The sequence below is a fragment of the Hyperolius riggenbachi genome, chromosome 4, assembly GCF_040937935.1.
Source record: "Hyperolius riggenbachi isolate aHypRig1 chromosome 4, aHypRig1.pri, whole genome shotgun sequence".
NCBI lineage: Eukaryota > Metazoa > Chordata > Amphibia > Anura > Hyperoliidae > Hyperolius > Hyperolius riggenbachi.
In genome coordinates this window covers 4,573,442-4,592,357 of record NC_090649.1, presented here as the reverse complement: position 1 = coordinate 4,592,357, position 18,916 = coordinate 4,573,442, and the positions used below count along the sequence as shown (strand labels likewise).

The 18,916-nt window shown below is 51.1% G+C and overlaps 1 protein-coding gene across 1 annotated transcript in view; it reads left to right on the top strand.

The window, feature by feature from the left end:
• The window catches only part of LOC137570294 (extracellular calcium-sensing receptor-like), a 97,077-nt gene that overhangs the window by 64,062 nt on the left and 14,099 nt on the right, over window positions 1-18,916 (top strand). The window lies entirely within an intron of this gene.

Below are 18,916 nucleotides of genomic sequence, written 5' to 3'. Positions count from 1 at the left end.
AACCTCACCACATAGAGGATCATACAGCTCCATACATGGTGGCTCTGGGCCTACATTACTTACCCTGGCTCCTCCCATCACTACTCCCTGTAACCTCACCACATAGAGGATCATACAGCTCCATACATGGTGGCTCTGGGACTACATTACTTACCCTGGCTCCTCCCATCACTACTCCCTGTAACCTCACCACATAGAGGATCATACAGCTCCATACATGGTGGCTCTGGGTCTACATTACTTACCCTGGCTCCTCCCATCACTACTCCCTGTAACCTCACCACATAGAGGATCATACAGCTCCATACATGGTGGCTCTGGGCCTACATTACTTACCTTGGCTCCTCCCATCACTACTCCCTGTAACCTCACCACATAGAGGATCATACAGCTCCATACATGGTGGCTCTGGGTCTACATTACTTACCCTGGCTCCTCCCATCACCACTCCCTGTAACCTCACCGCATAGAGGATCATACAGCTCCATACATGGTGGCTCTGGGACTACATTACTTACCCTGGCTCCTCCCATCACCACTCCCTGTAACCTCACCACATAGAGGATCATACAGCTCCATACATGGTGGCTCTGGGTCTACATTACTTACCCTGGCTCCTCCCATCACTACTCCCTGTAACCTCACCACATAGAGGATCATACAGCTCCATACATGGTGGCTCTGGGTCTACATTACTTACCCTGGCTCCTCCCATCACTACTCCCTGTAACCTCACCGCATAGAGGATCATACAGCTCCATACATGGTGGCTCTGGGTCTACATTACTTACCCTGGCTCCTCCCATCACTACTCCCTGTAACCTCACCACAACCACATAGAGGATCATACAGCTCCATACATGATGGCTCTGGGTCTACATTACTTACCCTGGCTCCTCCCATCACTACTCCCTGTAACCTCACCACATAGAGGATCATACAGCTCCATACATGGTGGCTCTGGGTCTACATTACTTACCCTGGCTCCTCCCATCACTACTCCCTGTAACCTCACCACATAGAGGATCATACAGCTCCATACATGGGGGTTCTGGGTCTACATTACTTACCCTGGCTCCTCCCATCACTACTCCCTGTACCCTCACCACATAGAGGATCATACAGCTCCATACATGGTGGCTCTGGGTCTACATTACTTACCCTGGCTCCTCCCATCACTACTCCCTGTAACCTCACCACATAGAGGATCATACAGCTCCATACATGGTGGCTCTGGGTCTACATTACTTACCCTGGCTCCTCCCATCACTACTCCCTGTAACCTCACCGCATAGAGGATCATACAGCTCCATACATGGTGGCTCTGGGTCTACATTACTTACCCTGGCTCCTCCCATCACTACTCCCTGTAACCTCACCCCATAGAGGATCATACAGCTCCATACATGGTGGCTCTGGGTCTACATTACTTACCCTGGCTCCTCCCATCACTACTCCCTGTAACCTCACCACATAGAGGATCATACAGCTCCATACATGGTGGCTCTGGGTCTACATTACTTACCCTGGCTCCTCCCATCACTACCTGTAACCTCACCACATAGAGGATCATACAGCTCCATACATGGTGGCTCTGGGCCTACATTACTTACCCTGGCTCCTCCCATCACTACTCCCTGTAACCTCACCCCATAGAGGATCATACAGCTCCATACATGGTGGCTCTGGGACTACATTACTTACCCTGGCTCCTCCCATCACTACTCCCTGTAACCTCACCACATAGAGGATCATACAGCTCCATACATGGTGGCTCTGGGTCTACATTACTTACCCTGGCTCCTCCCATCACTACTCCCTGTAACCTCACCACATAGAGGATCATACAGCTCCATACATGGTGGCTCTGGGCCTACATTACTTACCCTGGCTCCTCCCATCACTACTCCCTGTAACCTCACCGCATAGAGGATCATACAGCTCCATACATGGTGGCTCTGGGTCTACATTACTTACCCTGGCTCCTCCCATCACTACTCCCTGTAACCTCACCACATAGAGGATCATACAGCTCCATACATGGTGGCTCTGGGTCTACATTACTTACCCTGGCTCCTCCCATCACTACTCCCTGTAACCTCACCACATAGAGGATCATACAGCTCCATACATGGTGGCTCTGGGTCTACATTACTTACCCTGGCTCCTCCCATCACTACTCCCTGTAACCTCACCACATAGAGGATCATACAGCTCCATACATGGTGGCTCTGGGTCTACATTACTTACCCTGGCTCCTCCCATCACTACTCCCTGTAACCTCACCACATAGAGGATCATACAGCTCCATACATGGTGGCTCTGGGCCTACATTACTTACCCTGGCTCCTGCCATCACTACTCCCTGTAACCTCACCACATAGAGGATCATACAGCTCCATACATGGTGGTTCTGGGTCTACATTACTTACCCTGGCTCCTGCCATCACTACTCCCTGTAACCTCACCACATAGAGGATCATACAGCTCCATACATGGTGGCTCTGGGCCTACATTACTTACCCTGGCTCCTCCCATCACTACTCCCTGTACCCTCACCACATAGAGGATCGTACAGCTCCATACATGGTGGCTCTGGGACTACATTACTTACCCTGGCTCCTCCCATCACTACTCCCTGTAACCTCACCCCATAGAGGATCATACAGCTCCATACATGGTGGCTCTGGGACTACATTACTTACCCTGGCTCCTCCCATCACTACTCCCTGTAACCTCACCACATAGAGGATCATACAGCTCCATACATGGTGGCTCTGGGACTACATTACTTACCCTGGCTCCTCCCATCACCACTCCCTGTAACCTCACCGCATAGAGGATCATACAGCTCCATACATGGTGGCTCTGGGACTACATTACTTACCCTGGCTCCTCCCATCACCACTCCCTGTAACCTCACCGCATAGAGGATCATACAGCTCCATACATGGTGGCTCTGGGTCTACATTACTTACCCTGGCTCCTCCCATCACTACTCCCTGTAACCTCACCACATAGAGGATCATACAGCTCCATACATGGTGGCTCTGGGTCTACATTACTTACCCTGGCTCCTCCCATCACTACTCCCTGTACCCTCACCACATAGAGGATCATACAGCTCCATACATGGTGGCTCTGGGTCTACATTACTTACCCTGGCTCCTCCCATCACTACTCCCTGTAACCTCACCACATAGAGGATCATACAGCTCCATACATGGTGGCTCTGGGTCTACATTACTTACCATGGCTCCTCCCATCACTACTCCCTGTAACCACACCACATAGAGGATCATACAGCTCCATACATGGCGGCTCTGGGTCTACATTACTTACCCTGGCTCCTCCCATCACTACTCCCTGTAACCTCACCACATAGAGGATCATACAGCTCCATACATGGTGGCTCTGGGTCTACATTACTTACCCTGGCTCCTCCCATCACTACTCCCTGTAACCTCACCACATAGAGGATCATACAGCTCCATACATGGTGGCTCTGGGTCTACATTACTTACCCTGGCTCCTCCCATCACTACTCCCTGTAACCTCACCACATAGAGGATCATACAGCTCCATACATGGTGGCTCTGGGTCTACATTACTTACCATGGCTCCTCCCATCACTACTCCCTGTAACCTCACCACATAGAGGATCATACAGCTCCATACATGGCGGCTCTGGGTCTACATTACTTACCCTGGCTCCTCCCATCACTACTCCCTGTAACCACACCACATAGAGGATCATACAGCTCCATACATGGTGGCTCTGGGTCTACATTACTTACCCTGGCTCCTCCCATCACTACTCCCTGTAACCTCACCACATAGAGGATCATACAGCTCCATACATGGTGGCTCTGGGTCTACATTACTTACCCTGGCTCCTCCCATCACTACTCCCTGTAACCTCACCGCATAGAGGATCATACAGCTCCATACATGGTGGCTCTGGGTCTACATTACTTACCCTGGCTCCTCCCATCACTACTCCCTGTAACCTCACCACATAGAGGATCATACAGCTCCATACATGGTGGCTCTGGGTCTACATTACTTACCCTGGCTCCTCCCATCACTACTCCCTGTAACCTCACCACATAGAGGATCATACAGCTCCATACATGGTGGCTCTGGGTGTACATTACTTACCCTGGCTCCTCCCATCACTACTCCCTGTAACCTCACCACATAGAGGATCATACAGCTCCATACATGGTGGCTCTGGGTCTACATTACTTACCCTGGCTCCTCCCATCACTACTCCCTGTAACCTCACCACATAGAGGATCATACAGCTCCATACATGGTGGCTCTGGGTGTACATTACTTACCCTGGCTCCTCCCATCACTACTCCCTGTAACCTCACCACATAGAGGATCATACAGCTCCATACATGGTGACTCTGGGTCTACATTACTTACCCTGGCTCCTCCCATCACTACTCCCTGTAACCTCACCACATAGAGGATCATACAGCTCCATACATGGCGGCTCTGGGTCTACATTACTTACCCTGGCTCCTCCCATCACTACTCCCTGTGACCTCACCACATAGAGGATCATACAGCTCCCAACATGGTGGCTCTGGGTCTACATTACTTACCCTGGCTCCTCCCATCACTACTCCCTGTAACCTCACCACATAGAGGATCCTACAGCTCCATACATGGTGGCTCTGGGTCTACATTACTTACCCTGGCTCCTCCCATCACTACTCCCTGTAACCTCACCACATAGAGGATCATACAGCTCCATACATGGTGGCTCTGGGTCTACATTACTTACCCTGGCTCCTCCCATCACTACTCCCTGTAACCTCACCACATAGAGGATCCTACAGCTCCATACATGGTGGCTCTGGGTCTACATTACTTACCCTGGCTCCTCCCATCACTACTCCCTGTAACCTCACCACATAGAGGATCATACAGCTCCATACATGGTGGCTCTGGGTCTACATTACTTACCCTGGCTCCTCCCATCACTACTCCCTGTAACCTCACCACATAGAGGATCCTACAGCTCCATACATGGTGGCTCTGGGACTACATTACTTACCCTGGCTCCTCCCATCACTACTCCCTGTAACCTCACCACATAGAGGATCATACAGCTCCATACATGGTGGCTCTGGGTCTACATTACTTACCCTGGCTCCTCCCATCACTACTCCCTGTAACCTCACCACATAGAGGATCATACAGCTCCATACATGGTGGCTCTGGGTCTTCATTACTTACCCTGGCTCCTCCCATCACTACTCCCTGTAACCTCACCACATAGAGGATCATACAGCTCCATACATGGTGGCTCTGGGTCTACATTACTTACCCTGGCTCCTCCCATCACTACTCCCTGTAACCTCACCACATAGAGGTCATACAGCTCCATACATGGTGGCTCTGGGTCTACATTACTTACCCTGGCTCCTCCCATCACTACTCCCTGTAACCACACCACATAGAGGATCATACAGCTCCATACATGGTGGCTCTGGGTCTACATTACTTACCCTGGCTCCTCCCATCACTACTCCCTGTAACCTCACCACATACAGGATCATACAGCTCCATACATGGTGGCTCTGGGTCTACATTACTTACCCTGGCTCCTCCCATCACTACTCCCTGTAACCTCACCACATAGAGGATCATACAGCTCCATACATGGTGGCTCTGGGTCTACATTACTTACCCTGGCTCCTCCCATCACTACTCCCTGTAACCTCACCACATAGAGGATCATACAGCTCCATACATGGTGGCTCTGGGTCTACATTACTTACCCTGGCTCCTCCCATCACTACTCCCTGTAACCTCACCACATAGAGGATCATACAGCTCCATACATGGTGGCTCTGGGTGTACATTACTTACCCTGGCTCCTCCCATCACTACTCCCTGTAACCTCACCACATAGAGGATCATACAGCTCCATACATGGTGGCTCTGGGTCTACATTACTTACCCTGGCTCCTCCCATCACTACTCCCTGTAACCTCACCACATAGAGGATCATACAGCTCCATACATGGTGACTCTGGGTCTACATTACTTACCCTGGCTCCTCCCATCACTACTCCCTGTAACCTCACCACATAGAGGATCATACAGCTCCATACATGGTGGCTCTGGGTCTACATTACTTACCCTGGCTCCTCCCATCACTACTCCCTGTAACCACACCACATAGAGGATCATACAGCTCCATACATGGCGGCTCTGGGTCTACATTACTTACCCTGGCTCCTCCCATCACTACTCCCTGTAACCACACCACATAGAGGATCATACAGCTCCATACATGGCGGCTCTGGGTCTACATTACTTACCCTGGCTCCTCCCATCACTACTCCCTGTAACCTCACCACATAGAGGATCATACAGCTCCATACATGGAGGTTCTGGGTCTACATTACTTACCCTGGCTCCTCCCATCACTACTCCCTGTAACCTCACCACATAGAGGATCATACAGCTCCATACATGGTGGCTCTGGGTCTACATTACTTACCCTGGCTCCTCCCATCACTACTCCCTGTAACCTCACCACATAGAGGATCATACAGCTCCATACATGGTGACTCTGGGTCTACATTACTTACCCTGGCTCCTCCCATCACTACTCCCTGTAACCTCACCACATAGAGGATCATACAGCTCCATACATGGTGGCTCTGGGTCTACATTACTTACCCTGGCTCCTCCCATCACTACTCCCTGTAACCACACCACATAGAGGATCATACAGCTCCATACATGGCGGCTCTGGGTCTACATTACTTACCCTGGCTCCTCCCATCACTACTCCCTGTAACCACACCACATAGAGGATCATACAGCTCCATACATGGCGGCTCTGGGTCTACATTACTTACCCTGGCTCCTCCCATCACTACTCCCTGTAACCTCACCACATAGAGGATCATACAGCTCCATACATGGAGGTTCTGGGTCTACATTACTTACCCTGGCTCCTCCCATCACTACTCCCTGTAACCTCACCACATAGAGGATCATACAGCTCCATACATGGTGGTTCTGGGTCTACATTACTTACCCTGGCTCCTCCTATCACTACTCCCTGTGACCTCACCACATAGAGGATCATACAGCTCCCAACATGGTGGCTCTGGGTCTACATTACTTACCCTGGCTCCTCCCATCACTACTCCCTGTAACCTCACCACATAGAGGATCCTACAGCTCCATACATGGTGGCTCTGGGTCTACATTACTTACCCTGGCTCCTCCCATCACTACTCCCTGTAACCTCACCACATAGAGGATCATACAGCTCCATACATGGTGGCTCTGGGTCTTCATTACTTACCCTGGCTCCTCCCATCACTACTCCCTGTAACCTCACCACATAGAGGATCATACAGCTCCATACATGGTGGCTCTGGGTCTACATTACTTACCCTGGCTCCTCCCATCACTACTCCCTGTAACCTCACCACATAGAGGTCATACAGCTCCATACATGGTGGCTCTGGGTCTACATTACTTACCCTGGCTCCTCCCATCACTACTCCCTGTAACCACACCACATAGAGGATCATACAGCTCCATACATGGTGGCTCTGGGTCTACATTACTTACCCTGGCTCCTCCCATCACTACTCCCTGTAACCTCACCACATAGAGGATCATACAGCTCCATACATGGTGGCTCTGGGTCTACATTACTTACCCTGGCTCCTCCCATCACTACTCCCTGTAACCTCACCACATAGAGGATCATACAGCTCCATACATGGTGGCTCTGGGTCTTCATTACTTACCCTGGCTCCTCCCATCACTACTCCCTGTAACCTCACCACATAGAGGATCATACAGCTCCATACATGGTGGCTCTGGGTCTACATTACTTACCCTGGCTCCTCCCATCACTACTCCCTGTAACCTCACCACATAGAGGTCATACAGCTCCATACATGGTGGCTCTGGGTCTACATTACTTACCCTGGCTCCTCCCATCACTACTCCCTGTAACCACACCACATAGAGGATCATACAGCTCCATACATGGTGGCTCTGGGTCTACATTACTTACCCTGGCTCCTCCCATCACTACTCCCTGTAACCTCACCACATAGAGGATCATACAGCTCCATACATGGTGACTCTGGGTCTACATTACTTACCCTGGCTCCTCCCATCACTACTCCCTGTAACCTCACCACATAGAGGATCATACAGCTCCATACATGGTGGCTCTGGGTCTACATTACTTACCCTGGCTCCTCCCATCACTACTCCCTGTAACCTCACCACATACAGGGTCATACAGCTCCATACATGGTGGTTCTGGGTCTACATTACTTACCCTGGCTCCTCCCATCACTACTCCCTGTAACCTCACCACATAGAGGATCATACAGCTCCATACATGGTGGCTCTGGGTCTACATTACTTACCCTGGCTCCTCCCATCACTACTCCCTGTAACCACACCACATAGAGGATCATACAGCTCCATACATGGCGGCTCTGGGTCTACATTACTTACCCTGGCTCCTCCCATCACTACTCCCTGTAACCACACCACATAGAGGATCATACAGCTCCATACATGGCGGCTCTGGGTCTACATTACTTACCCTGGCTCCTCCCATCACTACTCCCTGTAACCTCACCACATAGAGGATCATACAGCTCCATACATGGCGGCTCTGGGTCTACATTACTTACCCTGGCTCCTCCCATCACTACTCCCTGTAACCACACCACATAGAGGATCATACAGCTCCATACATGGCGGCTCTGGGTCTACATTACTTACCCTGGCTCCTCCCATCACTACTCCCTGTAACCTCACCACATAGAGGATTATACAGCTCCATACATGGTGGCTCTGGGTCTACATTACTTACCCTGGCTCCTCCCATCACTACTCCCTGTAACCTCACCCCATAGAGGATCATACAGCTCCATACATGGTGGCTCTGGGTCTACATTACTTACCCTGGCTCCTCCCATCACTACTCCCTGTAACCTCACCACATAGGGGATCATACAGCTCCATACATGGCGGCTCTGGGTCTACATTACTTACCCTGGCTCCTCCCATCACTACTCCCTGTAACCTCACCACATAGAGGATCATACAGCTCCATACATGGTGGCTCTGGGTGTACATTACTTACCCTGGCTCCTCCCATCACTACTCCCTGTAACCTCACCACATAGAGGATCATACAGCTCCATACATGGTGGCTCTGGGTCTACATTACTTACCCTGGCTCCTCCCATCACTACTCCCTGTAACCTCACCACATAGAGGATCATACAGCTCCATACATGGTGGTTCTGGGTCTACATTACTTACCCTGGCTCCTCCCATCACTACTCCCTGTAACCTCACCACATAGAGGATTATACAGCTCCATACATGGTGGCTCTGGGTCTACATTACTTACCCTGGCTCCTCCCATCACTTCTCCCTGTACCCTCACCACATAGAGGATCATACAGCTCCATACATGGTGGCTCTGGGTCTACATTACTTACCCTGGCTCCTCCCATCACTACTCCCTGTAACCTCACCACAGAGGATCATACAGCTCCATACATGGTGGCTCTGGGTCTACATTACTTACCCTGGCTCCTCCCATCACTTCTCCCTGTACCCTCACCACATAGAGGATCATACAGCTCCATACATGGCGGCTCTGGGTGTACATTACTTACCCTGGCTCCTCCCATCACTACTCCCTGTAACCTCACCACATAGAGGATCATACAGCTCCATACATGGTGGCTCTGGGTCTACATTACTTACCCTGGCTCCTCCCATCACTACTCCCTGTAACCTCACCACAGAGGATCATACAGCTCCATACATGGTGGCTCTGGGTCTACATTACTTACCCTGGCTCCTCCCATCACTACTCCCTGTAACCTCACCACATAGAGGATCATACAGCTCCATACATGGTGGCTCTGGGTCTACATTACTTACCCTGGCTCCTCCCATCACTACTCCCTGTAACCACACCACATAGAGGATCATACAGCTCCATACATGGTGGCTCTGGGTCTACATTACTTACCCTGGCTCCTCCCATCACTACTCCCTGTAACCTCACCACATAGAGGATCATACAGCTCCATACATGGTGGCTCTGGGCCTACATTACTTACCCTGGCTCCTCCCATCACTACTCCCTGTAACCTCACCACATAGAGGATCATACAGCTCCATACATGGTGGCTCTGGGTCTACATTACTTACCCTGGCTCCTCCCATCACTACTCCCTGTAACCTCACCACATAGAGGATCATACAGCTCCATACATGGTGGCTCTGGGTCTACATTACTTACCCTGGCTCCTCCCATCACTACTCCCTGTAACCTCACCACATAGAGGATCATACAGCTCCATACATGGTGGCTCTGGGTCTACATTACTTACCCTGGCTCCTCCCATCACTACTCCCTGTACCCTCACCACATAGAGGATCATACAGCTCCATACATGGTGGCTCTGGGCCTACATTACTTACCCTGGCTCCTCCCATCACTACTCCCTGTAACCTCACCACATAGAGGATCATACAGCTCCATACATGGTGGCTTTGGGTCTACATTACTTACCCTGGCTCCTCCCATCACTACTCCCTGTAACCGCACCACATAGAGGATCATACAGCTCCATACATGGTGGCTTTGGGTCTACATTACTTACCCTGGCTCCTCCCATCACTACTCCCTGTAACCTCACCATATAGAGGATCATACAGCTCCATACATGGTGGCTCTGGGCCTACATTACTTACCCTGGCTCCTCCCATCACTACTCCCTGTAACCACACCACATAGAGGATCATACAGCTCCATACATGGTGGCTCTGGGTCTACATTACTTACCCTGGCTCCTCCCATCACTACTCCCTGTAACCTCGCCACATAGAGGATCATACAGCTCCATACATGGTGGCTCTGGGTCTTCATTACTTACCCTGGCTCCTCCCATCACTACTCCCTGTAACCTCGCCACATAGAGGATCATACAGCTCCATACATGGTGGCTCTGGGTCTACATTACTTACCCTGGCTCCTCCCATCACTACTCCCTGTACCCTCACCACATAGAGGATCATACAGCTCCATACATGGTGGCTCTGGGCCTACATTACTTACCCTGGCTCCTCCCATCGCTACTCCCTGTAACCCAGGGGAGGACTGGGACCTTTTGGCCTGGGGGGACAACACAAACTAGAGGCCCATTTCACGGGATGCCATTTCACGGCATCCCCAGCCCAAAGCCATATCTTTCTTGTGTGCAAATCTTCAAATTGTGATAACAGACAGACAGACAGACTGACAGACACACACACACACACACACACAGATGCCTAACCCCATTTCTCCGCACAATCTACCTGTCTGATGCCTAACCTTAAAGGAGTTATCAGGCTTTTTTTTATGAAAATAAGTGCTACTTACCCAGGGCTTGTCCATGCCCCAAGCTCCCAGCATGTCCCTCGCCACAGCTCTGCAGTCAGCTGTTTGCTGCCGCTGCCTCCCAGCGATGACGTCAGGCCGACTGCGAGTGGCACTGTCAATCACCGCCACATGGACCAGAGCGTACTGTGCAGACACAGAACTACTGCGCCTGCGCAGTACACTCCGGTCCACATGGCGGTGATTGACAGTGCTGCTCGCACAGGCGCAGTACAGGCCGACATCCAGGTCGGACTGGTGCCATCGCCGGGGACTGGGAGGCAATGGCAGCGAATGGCTGACTGCAGAGCTGCGGTGAGGGACATGCTGGGAGCGTGGGGCTGGAGGAAGCCCTGGGTAAGTAGCACTTATTTCATTAAAAATGCCTGATAACTCCTTTAAACAACCCCCCCCCCCCCACACACACACACACACACAAACCTACCTACCTGGTGATGCCTAACCCCACTCCTGCCCACCCACCATACAAACTACTTATCTGACACCTACCCCCCCCCCCCCTCCAACTACCTGTTTGACAGTGCCTAACTGCCTGCCTCCCCCCTCCCCTGCCGCCAATCACACCACAAGAAGAAAAAACGTTCCACCTCAGGCCAGGGTCAGAATGGGGATGATTATCACACAAAAAAAAACTCAGAGGGCACTGGCCTGGGCAGAGAATTGAATTTAACAGCAGTAGCAGGCAGGCAGCAAAGTGTGAGTAACTCAGTGACAAGAAGGGAGAAGAAGTACAGAAACAAAATTTATAAAAACCACCTTCTCCTCTGGCGACCTGGACCCGACCTCCTCTATCCTCCTGTCTCCTCAGTCCTACACCTCCTCCTCCTCCACAGCAGCAAGCAGCTATAGGTGGCATCTCCGACTCCCAGCCCCCCGAGTGTCCGACTCCTCCAGCCAGGACAGCCAGCCACTCGTAGCCGCAGCTCCAGGCCCCCAGCCCCCCCCAGCACAGAAAGCTGAAGAGTGAGACAGCTCACTCCGATGACACCTCAGGCACAGCAGCACAGGGGAGGACTGTGTCCGACTCCTCCAGCCAGCCACTCGTAGCCACAGCTCCAGGCCCCCAGCCCCCCCAGCACAGAAAGCTGAAGAGTGAGACAGCTCACTCCGACGACACCTCAGGCACAGCAGCACAGGGGAGGACTGTGTCCGACTCCTCCAGCCAGGCCAGCCAGCCACTCGTAGCCACAGCTCCAGGCCCCCAGCCCCCCAGCACAGAAAGCTGAAGAGTGAGACAGCTCACTCCGATGACACCGCAGGCACAGCAGCACGTTGCGGGCGGCAATGGTTCCAGGCGGGGGGCGGAGTCAAGCAGGGTCAACCCACCAGGCCGGAGAGGACCTAAGCTATTTGTGTCCTTGTGCCGCTCACATCCACCGCAGGCACAGCCACGCACAAGGGCACACCACGGCCGGCCGCCTCAGCCCCTTCTCTGATTGGATACTTCAACTTGCCGGGAAATATCGCGCGAGGTTGCGATCCCCACTGCGAACCTGTCACCTGTGGTATGTCTGCGGCCGCTGCATATAGCAGTGGCTGGCCCTAATTACTTAAGATTCGGGCGGCCCGGGGGGCAATTGCCCCCCGTCCCCCTGGGCCAGTCCTCCCCTGCTGTAACCTCACCACATAGAGGATCATACAGCTCCATACATGGCGGCTCTGGGCCTACATTTCTTACCCTGGCTCCTCCCATCACTACTCCCTGTAACCTCACCACATAGAGGATCATACAGCTCCATACATGGTGGCTCTGGGTCTACATTACTTACCCTGGCTCCTCCCATCCCTACTCCCTGTACCCTCACCACATAGAGGATCATACAGCTCCATACATGGTGGCTCTGGGTCTACATTACTTACCCTGGCTCCTCCCATCACTACTCCCTGTAACCTCACCACATAGAGGATCATACAGCTCCATACATGGTGGCTCTGGGTCTACATTACTTACCCTGGCTCCTCCCATCACTACTCCCTGTAACCTCACCACATAGAGGATCATACAGCTCCATACATGGTGGCTCTGGGTCTACATTACTTACCCTGGCTCCTCCCATCACTACTCCCTGTAACCGCACCACATAGAGGATCATACAGCTCCATACATGGTGGCTCTGGGTGTACATTACTTACCCTGGCTCCTCCCATCACTACTCCCTGTAACCTCACCACATAGAGGATCATACAGCTCCATACATGGTGGCTCTGGGCCTACATTACTTACCCTGGCTCCTCCCATCACTACTCCCTGTAACCTCACCACATAGAGGATCATACAGCTCCATACATGGTGGTTCTGGGTCTACATTACTTAGCCTGGCTCCTCCCATCACTACTCCCTGTAACCTCACCACATACAGGATCATACAGCTCCATACATGGTGGCTCTGGGTCTACATTACTTACCCTGGCTCCTCCCATCACTACTCCCTGTAACCTCACCACATAGAGGATCATACAGCTCCATACATGGTGGCTCTGGGCCTACATTACTTACCCTGGCTCCTCCCATCACTACTCCCTGTAACCTCACCACATAGAGGATCATACAGCTCCATACATGGTGGCTCTGGGTCTACATTACTTACCCTGGCTCCTCCCATCACTACTCCCTGTAACCTCACCCCATAGAGGATCATACAGCTCCATACATGGTGGCTCTGGGTCTACATTACTTACCCTGGCTCCTCCCATCCCTACTCCCTGTAACCTCACCACATAGAGGATCATACAGCTCCATACATGGTGGTTCTGGGTCTACATTACTTACCCTGGCTCCTCCCATCACTACTCCCTGTAACCACACCCCATACAGGATCATACAGCTCCATACATGGCGGCTCTGGGTCTACATTACTTACCCTGGCTCCTCCCATCCCTACTCCCTGTAACCTCACCACATAGAGGATCATACAGCTCCATACATGGTGGCTCTGGGCCTACATTACTTACCCTGGCTCCTCCCATCACTACTCCCTGTAACCTCACCGCATAGAGGATCATACAGCTCCATACATGGTGGCTCTGGGCCTACATTACTTACCCTGGCTCCTCCCATCACTACTCCCTGTAACCTCACCACATAGAGGATCATACAGCTCCATACATGGTGGCTCTGGGTCTACATTACTTACCCTGGCTCCTCCCATCACTACTCCCTGTAACCTCACCACATAGAGGATCATACAGCTCCATACATGGTGGCTCTGGGCCTACATTACTTACCCTGGCTCCTCCCATCACTACTCCCTGTAACCTCACCGCATAGAGGATCATACAGCTCCATACATGGTGGCTCTGGGCCTACATTACTTACCCTGGCTCCTCCCATCACTACTCCCTGTAACCTCACCACATAGAGGATCATACAGCTCCATACATGGTGGCTCTGGGTCTACATTACTTACCCTGGCTCCTCCCATCACTACTCCCTGTAACCTCACCACATAGAGGATCATACAGCTCCATACATGGTGGCTCTGGGTCTACATTACTTACCCTGGCTCCTCCCATCACTACTCCCTGTAACCTCACCACATAGAGGATCATACAGCTCCATACATGGTGGCTCTGGGTCTACATTACTTACCATGGCTCCTCCCATCACTACTCCCTGTAACCTCACCACATAGAGGATCATACAGCTCCATACATGGCGGCTCTGGGTCTACATTACTTACCCTGGCTCCTCCCATCACTACTCCCTGTAACCACACCACATAGAGGATCATACAGCTCCATACATGGTGGCTCTGGGTCTACATTACTTACCCTGGCTCCTCCCATCACTACTCCCTGTAACCTCACCACATAGAGGTCATACAGCTCCATACATGGTGGCTCTGGGTCTACATTACTTACCCTGGCTCCTCCCATCACTACTCCCTGTAACCTCACCACATAGAGGATCATACAGCTCCATACATGGAGGCTCTGGGTCTACAATACTTACCCTGGCTCCTCCCATCACTACTCCCTGTAACCTCACCACATAGAGGATCATACAGCTCCATACATGGTGGCTCTGGGTCTACATTACTTACCCTGGCTCCTCCCATCACTACTCCCTGTAACCTCACCACATACAGGATCATACAGCTCCATACATGGTGGTTCTGGGTCTACATTACTTACCCTGGCTCCTCCCATCACTACTCCCTGTAACCTCACCACATAGAGGATTATACAGCTCCATACATGGTGGCTCTGGGTCTACATTACTTACCCTGGCTCCTCCCATCACTACTCCCTGTAACCTCACCACATAGAGGATCATACAGCTCCATACATGGTGGCTCTGGGTCTACATTACTTACCCTGGCTCCTCCCATCACTACCTGTAACCTCACCACATAGAGGATCATACAGCTCCATACATGGTGGCTCTGGGCCTACATTACTTACCCTGGCTCCTCCCATCACTACTCCCTGTAACCTCACCACATAGAGGATCATACAGCTCCATACATGGTGGCTCTGGGCCTACATTACTTACCCTGGCTCCTCCCATCACTACTCCCTGTAACCTCACCACATAGAGGATCATACAGCTCCATACATGGTGGCTCTGGGTCTACATTACTTACCCTGGCTCCTCCCATCACTACTCCCTGTAACCTCACCACATAGAGGATCATACAGCTCCATACATGGTGGCTCTGGGTCTACATTACTTACCCTGGCTCCTCCCATCACTACTCCCTGTAACCTCACCACATAGAGGATCATACAGCTCCATACATGGTGGCTCTGGGTCTACATTACTTACCCTGGCTCCTCCCATCACTACTCCCTGTAACCTCACCACATAGAGGATCATACAGCTCCATACATGGTGGTTCTGGGTCTACATTACTTACCCTGGCTCCTCCCATCACTACTCCCTGTAACCACACCCCATACAGGATCATACAGCTCCATACATGGCGGCTCTGGGTCTACATTACTTACCCTGGCTCCTCCCATCCCTACTCCCTGTAACCTCACCACATAGAGGATCATACAGCTCCATACATGGCGGCTCTGGGTCTACATTACTTACCCTGGCTCCTCCTATCACTACTCCCTGTAACCTCACCACATAGAGGATCATACAGCTCCATACATGGTGGCTCTGGGACTACATTACTTACCCTGGCTCCTCCCATCACTACTCCCTGTAACCACACCACATAGAGGATCATACAGCTCCATACATGGTGGCTCTGGGTGTACATTACTTACCCTGGCTCCTCCCATCACTACTCCCTGTAACCTCACCACATAGAGGATCATACAGCTCCATACATGGTGGCTCTGGGTCTACATTACTTACCCTGGCTCCTCCCATCACTACTCCCTGTAACCTCACCACATAGAGGATCATACAGCTCCATACATGGTGGCTCTGGGTCTACATTACTTACCCTGGCTCCTCCCATCACCACTCCCTGTAACCTCACCACATAGAGGATCATACAGCTCCATACATGGCGGCTCTGGGTCTACAATACTTACCCTGGCTCCTCCCATCACCACTCCCTGTAACCTCACCACATAGAGGATCATACAGCTCCATACATGGCGGCTCTGGGTCTACATTACTTACCCTGGCTCCTCCCATCACTACTCCCTGTAACCTCACCACATAGAGGATCATACAGCTCCATACATGGTGGTTCTGGGTCTACATTACTTACCCTGGCTCCTCCCATCCCTACTCCCTGTATCCTCACCACATACAGGATCATACAGCTCCATACATGGTGGCTCTGGGTCTACATTACTTACCCTGGCTCCTCCCATCACTACTCCCTGTAACCTCACCACAGAGGATCATACAGCTCCATACATGGTGGTTCTGGGTCTACATTACTTACCCTGGCTCCTCCCATCACTACTCCCTGTAACCTCACCACATAGAGGATCATACAGCTCCATACATGGTGGCTCTGGGTCTACATTACTTACCCTGGCTCCTCCCATCACTACTCCCTGTAACCTCACCACATAGAGGATCATACAGCTCCATACATGGTGGTTCTGGGTGTACATTACTTACCCTGGCTCCTCCCATCACTACTCCCTGTAACCTCACCACATAGAGGATCATACAGCTCCATACATGGTGGCTCTGGGTCTACATTACTTACCCTGGCTCCTCCCATCACTACTCCCTGTAACCTCACCACATAGAGGATCATACAGCTCCATACATGGTGGCTCTAGGTCTCCATAACGCCTCCATCAAGCCTTATGCCATACTGAATCATGGAATCATATAGAATCATATATATCCAATTTCTGGGTCTCCACAATTGTCCGTGGTTCCCTATATCACCACACCCCAAGCCTGACAACATGCACAATCATCCACATGCACACATAGGGATTCTGGGTCTACTTTTGTTTCCTGGACTCCAGGGGGTGACTGGAGAGGGTCATGGAAATATAGCTGAGAGGTCCTGAGAACTCTTCTCAAGCCTCTGTGCTTTTGGCTTCAAGTTATGCAATATGCGCTATGCAAATTAGATTTCCAGGCAAACCAGCAGGCAGCTGTGGCAATGTTTTATATTTTTTTTCTGTTTTTTTTTGTAGTAAAACTAGACAGACACTAAATCAAAGATGGTGAGGGACAGTTGAAAAGTTCTGTTGCCAATAATCCAACAAAATCAAATCAAAACTGAGAATGAGGGCTGGTGCACACCACAAGAGCTTTTTAAATGCAAGAGATTTTAAAAGCTCTCGCTAATGCAATGTTATGGGGGACTTTTATGAAATCACATCGCTCCAGTGAGAACACACACATAGGATAACATTAGCAAGAGCTTTTAAAATCACAAAGCGCTCAGAAAAGCTCTGCTGGTGGGCACCAGCCCTTACAAGTATTTCAGGAAATCGAGAACAACAACAAAAAAGAATATAAAAATGTCATTTTTTTATATTAATGTATTAGTACACCAAATTAAATTAGGGTTTGGTTAGTAAATAATGACAGTTGACTCTTATGTTTTTAATAATTGGTATTTTTCAAAATGTTTTAAACTGGCTCCCAATGTGTTCATCAATAAATACTAATTCCTGCTTAACCCTCTTGGCGGTAACTGACTTGGGGGAGCTGGCGGGAGGTATGCAGAGACAGTGCAGCACAGCGGGCGTTTCAACTCACCTCCCCGGATCCAGACGCCGGCAGCAGGGCTGCTCGTCACAGATTAATCACGGGTAACCATGGTGATAACTCGTGATTCAAATGAGCTTTAATTGCCCCAGCTGAGCGGCTAGATGCGGCAGGGTTAATTACCCATAATGCCGCTGTTCGCCCAGCATTTCAACAAGCTCACAAGCATCCTAATGGAGGTATTGTGAGCCTCACTATGGAGCACTTCCTCTTTCTGGCTTGCAGGAGGAAGTGCTCCATAGCGAGGCTTGCAACACGTCCAATAAACATTCTTC